General features: G+C 45.9%; 1 protein-coding gene across 18 annotated transcripts in view; it reads right to left on the bottom strand.

Annotated features, from left to right (window-relative positions):
• ATXN1 (ataxin 1) overlaps nt 1–13,759 on the bottom strand; it is a 218,355-nt gene that overhangs the window by 78,665 nt on the left and 125,931 nt on the right. For all 18 annotated transcript variants that reach the window (XM_080579215.1, XM_080579227.1, XM_080579216.1 and 15 more), the window contains one exon: nt 11,004–11,127. The gene's annotated coding sequence lies outside the window, so the exon portion shown is untranslated. The remainder of the gene's footprint in view (nt 1–11,003; nt 11,128–13,759) is intronic.

Raw genomic sequence — 13,759 nt, 5'->3', positions numbered from 1 at the left:
GCCTTCGTCTAACGTGGTGAGACTTGACCACTGCCATCAGCCTCCTACCTGCTCCCAACGAGTTTGACATCAGGGCGGTAGAAATGCCTCAGCCTGGCTAACATATGCTCTCCCACACTGTTTTGAGACTGATGGTCCACACAGATAATTACATCTGTATTGACAAACACTGTCTGAGATCAAAGTCATTGCAGCGCTTGGTTTGAGCTGTTGCATTGCTACCACTGTAAGTTACTGTATTCATGCAACATCAAAAAAAACCCACACCATATGGTGATGCCATGACATGGCGTTGCCATCATTTTGTGACTTCCCTCATCAAGGTATCAAATTGTCCTTCCTGGTACTCCTTTGAACTACTATAAAATAAATCGAGTGAAAGCATGTTATCAGAGAGGAAGGCCTTTCAAGAGCACGGTGGTTTGATACATGAGGATGCTCCCTCAAGTGAGTGCTCCTCTCACTTTGTTGCAAGCATGATCACACAGTGGGCTTAGGTAGGCTGGATGAAAGCCACCTGTAGCATCTTCAAGGGTCAAATACTGTTCAGATAAGGCACTCGTCTGATTAAGATCTACGAGAAAGCCTCCTACAGTCTCCGTTCCAGTAGGACAGTTTACAGACAAACAATCATCATCCACAACTCCTCGTCCCCCACACCAGATTTGCCAAAGCAAAAACAGAAAGACAAAAAAAAACACAGAAGCAAGAAGAGATGCTTTAATCACGACCAATCTTTTCTATACCCAAGCACTTGGGTTTTCCAATGAGATACAGGCACTGTGACTGAACTCATGAGAGTGCAATTTCAGTTTCAGCTACACTGATACCAGCTTTGCACAGCTACAATCAGATAGCTTTGTCTGCAACATTTTGAAGTCCTGAAGGAACGTTTAAAGAGAAATACCTTCACTGAGCCTTAAATGTTTCATGCCATAAGCCTTAAAATAACAACCATAATGTAATTAAGGAGCATCTACCCTGCTTACATTCACTTTCCTGAAGGAATAATAGCCACTGCTTTACACGTTACCTTTAGCACTGGCCTCATCAGACAACAGGCTTTGTGTTGGTATGGTGGTTTCCCTCTCTGACCACGGATAAACACCGCTCTCCGTTGCTTCGAGGCTCCAGCCCAGACATGCCAGGCAGCTTTACGAGCATGCACAGGTCAACAAGAAGGCTCAGGGCTCAAGTTTGTAACCAAAAAATCAGCTATTGTATGCCCCACCGGGGCCAGGGGTTGCAAACAAACGCTGGGATTCTTCCTCTTCCACCAGCAGCCCGGTGAACTTTCATCTGCAACTCTCTGCTTCCAATCCCAATGCTGCTGTTAAAGTTATCAGAGCTCTCCCCGCTCCTTTCAGGCCATCCTTGAGCACTTAGTGGGCGCACCTGGGAGCGATGGGAGATCTGGGAGTGAACTGGAAGCTGCCAGTCCCAACCTGACCGCAGAGCAACGCTAAACCTGCACTTCTGACCGAGTGTTCCTGTTAAGGTGCTCCGTCCAGGCTGCTGTTAGGCAGCTCGAGTGGAACGAGTAACAGGTATTCAACATGTAAAATCTGTGAAATATTTGCATTACAGAGAAAAATTATCCACGTATTATTATTTTGGTGCGTGGTTTATACTAAGGAGGCTTCCTCTAGAGACCGAGCAGTAGAGCTGTCTGAAGCTAGCCCGTCTTATTCACGCGCTGGGGGTGCAGAGCCAGCAGCCCTCCCCTCGAGAGAACAAAACACGTCCTCCCAGCATTAGATGCACCGAGCCAGTGTTTACATAGGGAGCTGCTAATAACCAGACCCGGGAATTCCAGCACAGGAGCTTTATATTTATTACTATTTTACATTACTACTGAGTGTGCCAAGTTCGGGCACTTTAAGTTATGAGGGCTGCTATCGCACGCTACTTTATCAGCCTTTCACACAACTGTGTGACTGAAGCATCTCGATAAGAATGTCTAAAATGTCTGCTATGTTTTAAAACAGCAAACCCTTCCTTTTCTGTTCTGACCCAGCCATTTCAGTCAACAAAGCTCCTTCCACTCTTTCAAAACACTTTCTACTCACTTAATGGCTGTGATCGTACTGACTGTCTCGGAAACTGCTAGTCCCAAAAATAATGCAGCACAGCTATTTATTCATGCTGGTGGCTTGACGTGATATTTTGAGGACTACCATTTCGCAATATGGAATGAAACATGGACATCCATCTTATGACAAGGGCTCTAACTATCACACGTCAGCCTTCATACACAGAACATTAATGCACTTTTAAGTGAAGAAAATTGTGAAACTGTGCAACTACAACAAACAACTTGCCAAAACCGGCATATGTTTTTGCACTTGGTTTTACATTCTCGGACTCGCTAAGATCAATATATGCATAGACACGCATGTGTGCATGTGTGTATACATATCCATTCATCCCTGCATTTCTCAGGAAGGTGCTAGTCAGAGGAAGAGCGGTCAGGACTGGAAATGCCATTTTTAATACAATGAGCAAAACTAGTTTTATTTCTTGTCATTCTGTTTGTGTTTGTTTGTTTTTAAGTTTTTTATTGGTCTGGTTTGGTTTCTTTTAAAAGAGCTCAAAAATGTTCCAGCATTAACTTCTAAAACCTGGCTTCTGTAAGGCCACTCCATGCCTTTAAAACAAAATTTGACTGCAAACCTACCTATATTGTAATAGCTACCATTGGAATTGAACGTTAAAAAACCACATTGTGAAAGCTACCTATCCCTGCACTCACTTCATTCTGCAGGAATTCCACTTGGGAAGGACAAAGAAGGGAGAGGTGGAGTGGGGAATGCACAGCTAATTAGCGAGGTTTCACAATCTAATTTAACCTGCCAACCCATTCTTCTGCCACTCTCGCACATGTAAATAGGATGAAAAGCAGAAGGTCTGAGTTCTTTGCACTGTTATTCCCCAATTCCACCATTTCTGATTGTCTACCTGGGTACTTCTGTCCCCTCAGCAGCCTTTCGTCTCCCGTGGAGCTCGACACCACCACATCCACAGCCAGGCAAGTTGTTCACTCGCAGCAAGATGAGCAGGAGCTGATGACACTTAGCAACACGTGTTCTTTTGGGAGCACGGAGGCTACAAGCAGCTCAGAATCTTCCCTGAAGCCAAGTGCATTCACTGCAGTCCCCAGCGAGTCACCCAAGGCTGAGTGATCCTTGAGAGCACGTATAATGAAGCTCTGGGATACACCTCATGGTACCAGACTCGTGGGCTCGTGCTGAGTGGGCTCAGACATTTTCAGGGAGACGTTGCAGGGCAGGGCTGTGCAGACACACTCCTTTGACTCTCACCAGCAGAAAACCAGTGTCAGGCAGCACCCTGCTCCGTCTAATTAGCATAATCAGGGAAGATGTAAGGGGAGAAGCAGCACTAATTAGCCTGAGCAAAGCACCTTGTCAGCTTGGGAATCTCTGCACAGGGCTCATGATGCATAACTCGATGTACCCGTTGTGACTGGGCCTTTCGTGCTCCCTGCAGTCAGCAGCTATTTCACTGTGGCCAAGAACTAGGCGCTGTCGAAGCAGCGTGCCTTGCCAGCTGAGAGCAGCGTGGGGCAATTCCTCAGTCCTTCAGGCCTTTTTTTTTTTTTGAAGCAAAGATCTGCAGGAGTCTTGCAGCTCGATGTGTGATGCTTCTGCGTTGCACGTGCTTACGTAGGTAACTCGACAGTCTTCCTTGGCATAGTCTTTTTTGAGAGAGGGGGATCCTATTCATGTATTTTTTTTTAATTTAATTCTATGGCATTATATGTACTTAGAGGGTAGGAACATGTTGCTACACAATCCTTTCACTACTTCACTGTGCCTTTCCCGTCTCAAAATACTCTCCAGATGGAAGGAGTTTATTTGTAAGTAGGAAAGCATAAGGCTGACTGAAGAAAAGTGATAATTACATTAGAATAATAATAACAACAACAAAACCTGGAGCTAATGAAGACTGCCTGCTTCATTTAATTTAAGAAGAGGCTTCGCCCTGTAATGAAGACACATGAAGCTCTGCAGCTCATTCACCCTTTCTCCAAATGTCATCAGGAGCAGTAGGGCTGCTCACTAAGCCAAATCCCTCCAGTTGAACTGGTTTGACTGGTCAATGACAACAAGAAGGAAACGCTTGTACTTTTATCTCCTCGATCACTCTGCAGGCTATCCCTCGGGTTGAATAAAGACAGTTATACTAACGTGTTAATGGATCTAGCAGAAGTAAAAAGCAGCCTGGTGATTCCCACTGTGGATCTAACGGGTATGTCTGAACTCAGCAGTAGGTTCGGAGGACCTCTCCCGCCTCAAACAGCAGCGGTACATGGCACAGACTGAGTGACAAAGGGATATCATTTTGCCTTTTTTTTTTCCTCACAGAAAGCTGACTTTAACAAAGTCACTTGCAGTGCATGCTTTTACAAGAAAACAACCAACACTCATTTCGAAAAATCCAAAATAGACCCAAAACACGTGAGCTGCACACCTGAGAAGTGTTAGCTCCTCAGTGCTCTTCCTGTTGCTCTACCCAGTGTCAAACTGCCTTTTACTGCACTGGAGGTCCGTGTTACCTGGAGTCTCTTTTTTTTAAACTATGAGCATCAGCAATGCTAAGTCAGGCTGCTGAGAAGAGAGGTTTGACCTGCTAGAGAGACGAGCTCCTGGCAGATGAAGGCTTAAAGCCCAGTTTGCCCGCTGCCTCCATTATGCTGGTCTCTCCTCTGCAAGGAATCTCCGTAGCTCTGGACAAGCGTCCACTCGTCAGGGAAGCCAAACCCCGTTTTGCTCAGCTTCTTTCAGCTGTCAGAGCTTTTGTAATGCTTTAGCAGGACTTAGTGCACTCCAGAAGTTGGAAGTGAGACAAAGAGAATTTATAAACCACCACCCCAAGTCTGACTGAAGGTTACCAGCCCCAGAAAGCCACAAACAACCTTCCTCTCCTCATCTAACACAACCTTCAATCCCCAAACCGATTTCTCCTATCGCTACTGAGTACGCTAAACTTGATTTGCCATAGCAGGGAGGGTTTCTTTATTATTTAAAGAGCTGACAGGAAAATCCACTAGAAATAAAAAAAAAAAAAAGACTACAGCGCCTCAGGTTTCATTAGCCTGTCCCTAGTTCTGACACCTCAACAGGGAAAGAAGCTCAGAGCAACCCTGGCAACCTGCTTCTTTATCTTCCTCTTGACCTTTGTGCCATCAGGTGCCTCTGAAACATCGATCCGTGCCTGTGGCTGGAAGCGCCAATGCTGATTAACAACCAGAAACATAAAGCTCACTGAAAAGGAACACAGATAGCATCAACGTTGCCAGTTTCTCTAAGAGTATCTAATATTCCTTCCCAACATAAGCATCCAGGGTCAAGGTGCCTGGCAGGCTGCAAACAAACCTGGAATAAATACGAATGAGCAAGTTGTGCAGGATAGTGTTCTGCTATGGGAGGGGGGGCTCGTGATCCCTTTAAATTAACCTACCAGTTTACAGCAGCCTTTCCTTTTAAACAGGCACTCCAAACAGCAAATGGAACAAAAAAAAAAAAAAACACCACAAAACCCTCCCTTCTAGAAGAGCTTAATTTATGTTCTCTTCCTGCTGCTGCCACCAACGTTATTAGCACTGAGAGGAGCATCAGCAGGCTACTAGATACCGCTGGGGTCATTGTGGGCGCAGAAAAACAGCTCACTAACACAGCAGCACAAAAAAAAAAAGAAAAAAGCAGCAGTGAAGCAGAAGAACAGTAAAAGAAAAATTCTGGCAGCCACGGGACACCTGTGTTTTGGTCAGCTGCACCCCAGACACCACCTGCAAATCCCCGAGCAGCTCTCATGCCATGCTATCATCCCCATTCGCTCCCAATACTTCTTGGTTAGCGCCGAAGCCTCTTGGACCAAGCAGTGCTGCCAGCAAGGACCTGAAGCCTCTCCAGCCGCTCTCACCAAATTAAAAATAAGAACAGCCATAAGCCACGCTGTCGAACTACAAGAGATGCTTTTTTCTCGCGGAGCACAGCGCAGCCACCCTGGCTCTGCAATCATTAACAGAAGCGTTCACCTGCCTTCCTTCCTCGGCTTCCTCGCTCCAACGCACGAGCACTGCCTGGACTTCCCTAACGGCAAATCATGAAACAAAGCTGACAGCGAAAAGCTGGGGCAGCAGTTAAAGAGCCTGCCAAAGAGAAATCTGTTTGCTCAGGCAAAAGCTGTTCTCAGTCCAAACATGGGAGTCATAATCTTACAGCCATTTGCTTGGAAGACAATGAAGGGAAGGCGGAACAGGCTGGGAAACTGCAGCTTGCCACAGTAAGAGAAGAGAACAATCTTTGTGCCCAGATTTCTTTGCTCTGCAGGGTAAGTTTTACAGAGCTGACAACCGGTAGCAACATGTAGTGGCCCCAGGCATCATGCCTGCCTATCAAAGACTTGGATTTTAGCCCTGGAGAAATTACAACTTCTCAGTTCTCTGGAAGCTCTATCGGCCGAGAAGAAAGCAAGAGAGTAATGAATGACCTAACCAATAATTATTTTAATACATGGATTGCATACTGCAAGCGATAAATGCGGAGGTGCCTGGGGTGCGGGGAGAGCTGGGGGAAGAAGGGCAGGGGGAGGACACCTCGTGTTTGACAGGAACGGGATACCCACAGGTTACAAAAGGCAACCAACGGGGCTGCGGCAACAGCACAGTACTGGAGCGGTAGGGGCTGGCACTCCAGATCGAAGTATGGATCCCGCAGATAAGCGACGGAGACAAAGGAAGGGGAAGTTCAGCGATCCAGGTTGGAAAAGGCAGCTCAGGAGGAGCCAGCAGGAATGCCGGGAAGAAAGAAGCAATCTGGAGAAGATGTATGGACGTGAACAAAAAGGCATTTGACCTTAAACGTCAGGTGCAGGGGTGCCCACACGCTGCCCCCAGGGGAGCTGTCCCACCAGAGGCAGCTCAGTCGCCGTGCCAGCAGGACGGGCTCACACCATGCATGCTCAGAGTAGTGGCTTTGGAGACGGCGAGCCAACCTGGCGTGCAGCAACACCTCCCACGGCCCATTTTGCTTCTGCCCAGGCGCAGGAGCTCTGCTGCGTTTCTGCAACATCCATTTTCACCCACTATTCATCAGTTACAATAAGCTGCCAAACCTAAGGCCTCGAGGTATGGTTGGAGTTGTTTTTTTTTTTTTTTTCTTTTTTTCAGCACTGCAAGAGACCCGAACTATTTCAACTTCCTCTCCCAAATGTCAGCCTTCAGCCATTCTGGTCCGTCCGTCGGAAGCATGTGATGTGAAATAAAAGCCAGGAAATAAGACTTTCTGAATAAACATGTATTTGGTGAGAAATACTTCTGATTGTTGGCAGAGAAATGTCAGAAACCTGAGGCCTTATGTATAGCATGCCTACAGAGTGCAATTTCTATTTAAAGGGAAGCTGCAGCTGTCTGTAGCTCTTAATGAAGAATAATGCCTGGGAATAAATTACCGCTGTTTCTGAGAGACATTTCTCAAATGACAGTGATTCTTCCTCTTTTCCCTCTCCTATAAATACAAAGTGGCACGTATTGGGCAGTTGTTTGGGAGAACGGACGCATGCGGCTCGCTCCTTTGACGGCAGCCTGGTCATTTCCGTAGAAAACCGTGCAGCAGTCCAGCACATGGATGCAGAAGCAACCCAAAAGCCAACACATTCAGAAACAGCGAGGCTGCAAGCGTCAAAACTTCCCATCGCTTTCCCAAGGCGCGTGCGGCCCACCACGGTGCGAGCAGACACCGCGTATCACTTCCAACTGCGGCACAACCCTGGCGTCGAGGCTCAGGATGCGGGAGATGGCCGCTCGCTGCACAATTTTAACCACGTCTTTAGGTTTCCCCAGCGAGGGGCTGCCGTGCCGGGGGCCTGGGCAGGCGAAGAAGGTGATGCTCGAGGGAAAGGGTGCGCCCGGGCTGCTTGCCCCTCGCCGGGCAGCTCAGGAAGCGGCACTGACATCAGCTCCAGCGGTCGGGGCGCCAGGAAAAACAGCCCGCAGCGAGGGCTGCCGGAGGAGGAGCGTCAATGAGATGGGACCAGGGCGAGGGGAGCAAGCAGGGCGAGGAGTGGAGAGAGGAGGAGGCAGCTGAGAAATGGGCCGGGGCTAAACTCAGCCCCCGAGATGCTCTCTGGGACTGCACCCAGCCCTTACGCAGGCTGCTTCCCACCGAAGTCACGCGCTGAAAGGCTGTCAGAGCGAGGAACAGGGATGTTTACTATCCTGCCATCTGCAGTTTGCCCAAAATAACAGCTATAGATATGAGATCAACTGAAGACGTTTCAGTTATTGACACATGCTGGAGTTAGAGATTTATTTTCCGTTTCCCACAAACTGTGCCAGAGGTTTTAGCACAAGTGCAAAAAAAAAAAAAAAGTGAAGAAATGCCAGCGAGTGAGGAACACGAAGAGTTTATTCATTGCTCCTGTCAGAATGTGTTTGTGCTTGTGTGGCTAGCACTCCAAAAAAGCTGCGGCATATGTTTTCAGGATGGAAAAAACCTCAGGATACCTAAATCCCACCAGACAATTACCAAATTGTATGCTGGCATTCACAAGGTACCCTTCTGCAAGAGCACAGCAGCCTCACCTCTCTTCGTTTTGACCCCTCACTAAATGAAATAACAGTCCTCCTTAACAAATCCTCCTGACATCTCTCTTTCTCTCTGTAAAAGCAAAATATGGACTTGATTTGTACAAGCTCTGCTATTCCAGAAATGCGCTTCATCCAAATGAGGAGAGCAGGAGAGAGGAAGCAAGAAATTTGTGCTGTTTAGTAAACAGGCAGTTTCTAGGTGGATTCAAGATGCTGGTCCCAATTTACTGCCCACCCCCCCCCGCTCTGAAATTTGCCTCGGTGGCAGAACGAGGAGGCGGAAGGGACGAGCACAGCTAGTGCTCGCCGTGTGAAAGGTCTGTGCTTCCCGTACATCTCAGCGCGACAACACCCTGCAAACACCCAGGGAAAAGAGAACGGGATTTTTTCAGTAAAATCATTGTGCGCTGGTATTTCCTTTCAGCAGAAAGGGCAGAAATACCACCCCTCCTCGCTTCTGGTATTCCTGTCTCCCGGAGAGGGTAAAGGAAAGAGGGGAGGGGAGAGGAGGAGCCTGGCCGGCCGCCTCCTTGCTACAGCACTGTCCTCCACGCAGAAGCGAGTAACTCTCAAGGAACTTCCGAAGAGCTCTCCATCGCCTATGAATGACCCCTCCTCAAGAACCGTGTCCTTGATGCCAGGGGGAGAGCCGTTTCCGAGAGTGCTTTCTTCCCATCTGTACCTGGTGAGAACAGTGCTACTCCCTCCTTGCAAGCCCAGGCTTCGGGAGTGTAATTTGGGGGTTTGTCACCCCAACAGCAGGCCGCCGTGCTGCGCCTGAAGTGGGCTCCTTTTAAACCATTCAGGACAGGGCAGAACGCAATAATCACACTGACGGCATCTTGCACAGATACTCCATCCCCTGCAACAGCCGACGATCACCTCCCTCCCTCCCCCGTGCAGTTTATCTGGCCCATCTTGAACACCGCATACAGTACGGGACCCGGAGAGCGCTCTCCTCGGCATGAGGTGGTGCTGCTGTTGCAATCAGTGGAGGTGATTGCAACATCTTAAACAAACATCTCCTGCTATCCCCACAGCTTTGCATGCTAGGACAGTTTTTTTTATTATTATTATTATTATTTAAGGCTGCCCTCCTCTGCCCTAGGAAGTCAGCGTGCAAAGTAAGCCCTTGTGGTTTCAAAGAAGGCTTTCAAAGTGTGGGAATAAGCTGATACGGCCACGTCTGCTTGGATACACAGACAGTGAGAAGCTCCAGGTCTCAGAGGCCCCTTATTCATCTTAATGAGTTATTAACTTGGCAACTTAGAGCTACTAGTTACTAACAATTCCCAATGTCAGCTTTGTTAACTATTTCGTGGTAGGTCATGGCATGCAGGAAAGGGGAGAGATTTTTCTGTCTTCTGCAGCATTTATTTTGCAAGCAGCCTTTTGGAAACCAGCATCACTTAAGTTCTGTCTTAGTCTGCTTCCCAAAGCCTGCAACCCAAAGGGAAAAGCAGAGCAAAGGAGGGTGTCCAACTTCCAGGGAGCTAGAAGGCATGCCCAGGAGTCAGCAAAAATACTTATATTTACTAAATTTATGGTAAATGCAACAACTAATTTACTCAAACTGGAAGAACCTGCACCTGCCTTACCACTGCTGACATCCTGACTAGTGCATGCTTTGGGCATAATTACCAAACTTAATACCAATATAAACTTAATACTTCAACTACCAACTTACCTAATCTTGAATTTGCTTTTTTATGACCAAAAGGAGGATTATTCTCAGACCTGGCAGGCAGAGAATTCTTGTTTTCCTCTGTTTTTAAGGATGCTTACATCTGATCTGTACATCTGCCCATTTCAACCCAGAAATGCACTGAGCTTCATAAGAAAAACAATGACCATAAAAATAAAACAAACTGATCAAAGGAATAGGAATTTGGAATACCAGATGCAAATAACCGCATTTGCATTCCTCTAATTTGGAAGTAGCCAAATGATTTTAATCAATGTATGAGCATGTATAAAACTCCTGAATCTGAACTGCATATTGCTGAACTGTTATCCACAATATTTTTCATTTTTGTTAGGCTACGCCATCACGGGACCTTCGAAAGACAGATAATATATTTAGCTAAAAAACAATAGTAATACATTAAATAACTGTAATGGTCCGAGGAGAAGAAACACAGCATCTTTCCTCAGATATCACCATTCTGCCCTTGAAAACTTAAAAAAAAAAACCACTAACAACAAAAAAGGAGTGAGAGGGAGAGAAATTAAAAGTCTGGCTTTGCAGCCTAACCCAAACGCAGCTACTCTTTGGTTCCAGCACAGCAGAAAGATGCTCAATACATCGCAGGGACTGAAGCAAACGCTACAACACAGATACCCCCACAGAGAAGACACAATTGCAGATATACATTTGGTGACATAAACTCACAACATTCACTATGTTCTTCTTCAGGGAATTCTGGATTATCCTGTAGCATGAAGATTTTTCAGAAGTTGCTGGATTGCTCACAGGGCTTCACTGGCTTTCCTCTTTCAAATAAGGTGAGATAGAGCTGTAAAAGATAAGCAAAACAAACTAAGAAAGGAAAAGCAAGGAATAAAAGGAGGAAAATCCATACAGCTCTTTAGCAAATGAACAACTGATTCATACATTTCTTTGAAGCAAATGCATTTTTAATGGGCTCCCAGGATGGAGATTCCTGTGTAGCGTGCATGTCAAATGCTGATCTAGAACAGGAAGAGTCATTTACTCTGCACTTCTTATTACCAACAATTAAAAACCCAGCTTGGAGTTGCTGAAACATAATTAAAGCAGTTCTTGGATAATTCTGTTGCCATAAAAAGGGGAAGAAAAAACTACTCTGGGTTGTTTCGGATAGTGTCTGCAAGTAAAGCTCAGGATGTGCAAAGAGATCCATACAGGAAGATTTTTGTTCTCAGTGAGCTCCTCTCAGGGGACACGAACACCTAACCATTTCTGCAGTTAACTGTAATATTGCAACAGAGGAGTACTGAAACCCAAAATATGTACATGCAGAATTGCTACTGTTCAGTATTTAGTATGTTTCACATCTGAGATTTTTAAGATTGTGTGGTTCTTCCATACTTATTTGACAGCTTTTCTTCATGAGCCAGCTCGTAATTCTATTTTATTTTTTGATATGTTGCATACAAGATACCAGGCTATCCTCAGTCTTTTTAAAAGGGTCTGAGAAAACTGTTTTGCTACATTTTCACTTGAACCCCACACTGAAGACTTACTTAAAATAGAGTGTGTACTTCCATAGGGCCCAAACTGAACATTTCTTTCCTTCAGTCAGGTTCCCATGGGCTACCTGCGCTTCCCAAATTCTTAGTGTCATGCCCTGCCACAAGCTCTTCCTATTTCCTTGACACAAGTCTCCTCATACATTTCATATGTCATTCCAGGTGGAATCCATGTTCCCTAACTGAAAGCACGTGCAAAACGAAGGTCTACACCTGAGACAGTCCCAGCTCTCTTTACATTCAGTGGAGAAAACTAGGCAACCTAGAAAATAATTAAATTTGACCTATCTGAAACATCTACTTCAGGACAGAATGAATCACTCTCTAGAAAGGTCTGTTTCTTTCCCTCCATAAAGTGAGTCTAGACGCTTAGCTCAGACTAGATGGCTACAGACGAATGCAGATGAATCTCGCCCTACGTGAAGTGAAGGCAGGAAACAAGTCAGACAGACGGACAAGAGCAGTTCATGGGTGAAGAGTAAGGGGAAGACAACGCAATGGTAGCAGGCAGGGGAAACTAATTGAAGTTACAGCCCTAAGACGGTCCATTTTAGTTGAACAAACAACAGCAAAACCCTCCTAAACCCAAACCACTGTTTCCCCAGGTGATCCAGCCAGCTTTGGTGGTAAGGCTGGGGCTAGGTCCTCGCAGAGGAACCATGTTCGCCATCTCCTCCAGCTGGCTGGGACTCTCCCTCGCACACTGGTAATGATGATGACGACTACAATCATCAGATGGTTTCTGCCCTCTCCCTGATGGATCATAGCAATGCAATACACCTGTTTCAAAAGCCTTCAAAGGTTAAGAGGTTAAGAAACCCTGAGCTGGAAGTACCGCTCCTCAGTGACACAGACACTGCGGCCTTAAGACCCTTCAGATATCCAGGCTAAATTTCCAGGACCTAGGTCAACAAACTTCTCCGGTAAACGGGACCCTGCTGCTATTCTGTGTGCACAGAGAAGCACGCAGTCAGACATTATCTCATAAGCTTTGCAACTTTAGAAATCCAACCAAAAGAAGTAAAATACAACTTTTAAGTCAAGCCTCAACATTTTGTTTAACCCCAAGCAATTTATATTCAAGCTATTTATTTTTTCCTTAAATTAGGTGAATCTCAAGATTAAAAAACAAAACAAAACAACAAAAAACTCAAAATACTCTACACATTTTGTTCCTAAGCGTTAAATTGAAACATTTCAGCATTTTCAAGATCAATTCTTCCGTTTTTTCCCCAATAATTTGGCATTCTAAAAACCTCCTAAAAAATCCATTTTTGATCTTCATTAACACCCTCAAAAATTCACCCATCAGGTATCTCTTGTCATTCAACATTGAGCTGAACCTGAAAACGGACTCCAAAGTACTACTAGAAAATATTTAGCATTTCTGCAAAAGTTAGGTGGCTTCCAATTACTTTTAATAAAGGCAGGGAATTTTACTCCAGGCATACCTTGTCTCCCGTAACAAATTCTGCAGTTCCTGCTTTAATCTATTCCTCTGAGTCTCCCTGGAGAGTAAGCTACACCGACCACTGGGCTGAAAAACTCACTGCGGTCACTGCATGTCTTTCCACTAACTTCAGAAGGCTGGATGAGGATTTTGATTTCAATTTGAACAAGTCCATCACCACCTACAGCAAGACTCAGATCATGGAATAATACCGCTGCATGCTAACTACGCAGTTATGTTGCTACAAGTCTGGGATTGTGTTGCAGACCACTTCCAGCATGTGGACACAAGAACATGTCACAAGAAGCACCCGTGTCACGCTGTGCATCGGTGACCTACAGCAAAAATCCTTGTACGTGCACTTTTATTTCATGGGAAAGATGGCACGAAGCAAGGTAACCCCCACCTCAGGGGAAGAAGGCTGAGAGAGCTTGTATTTACCACCGGGTACATACACATGCACCACG

Source organism: Anser brachyrhynchus, assembly GCF_964034855.1.
Source record: "Anser brachyrhynchus genome assembly, chromosome: 2".
Taxonomy (NCBI): Eukaryota; Metazoa; Chordata; class Aves; order Anseriformes; family Anatidae; genus Anser; species Anser brachyrhynchus.
The sequence above is the reverse complement of the archived record's forward strand: the minus strand, read 5'-3'. Positions and strand labels throughout refer to the sequence as shown.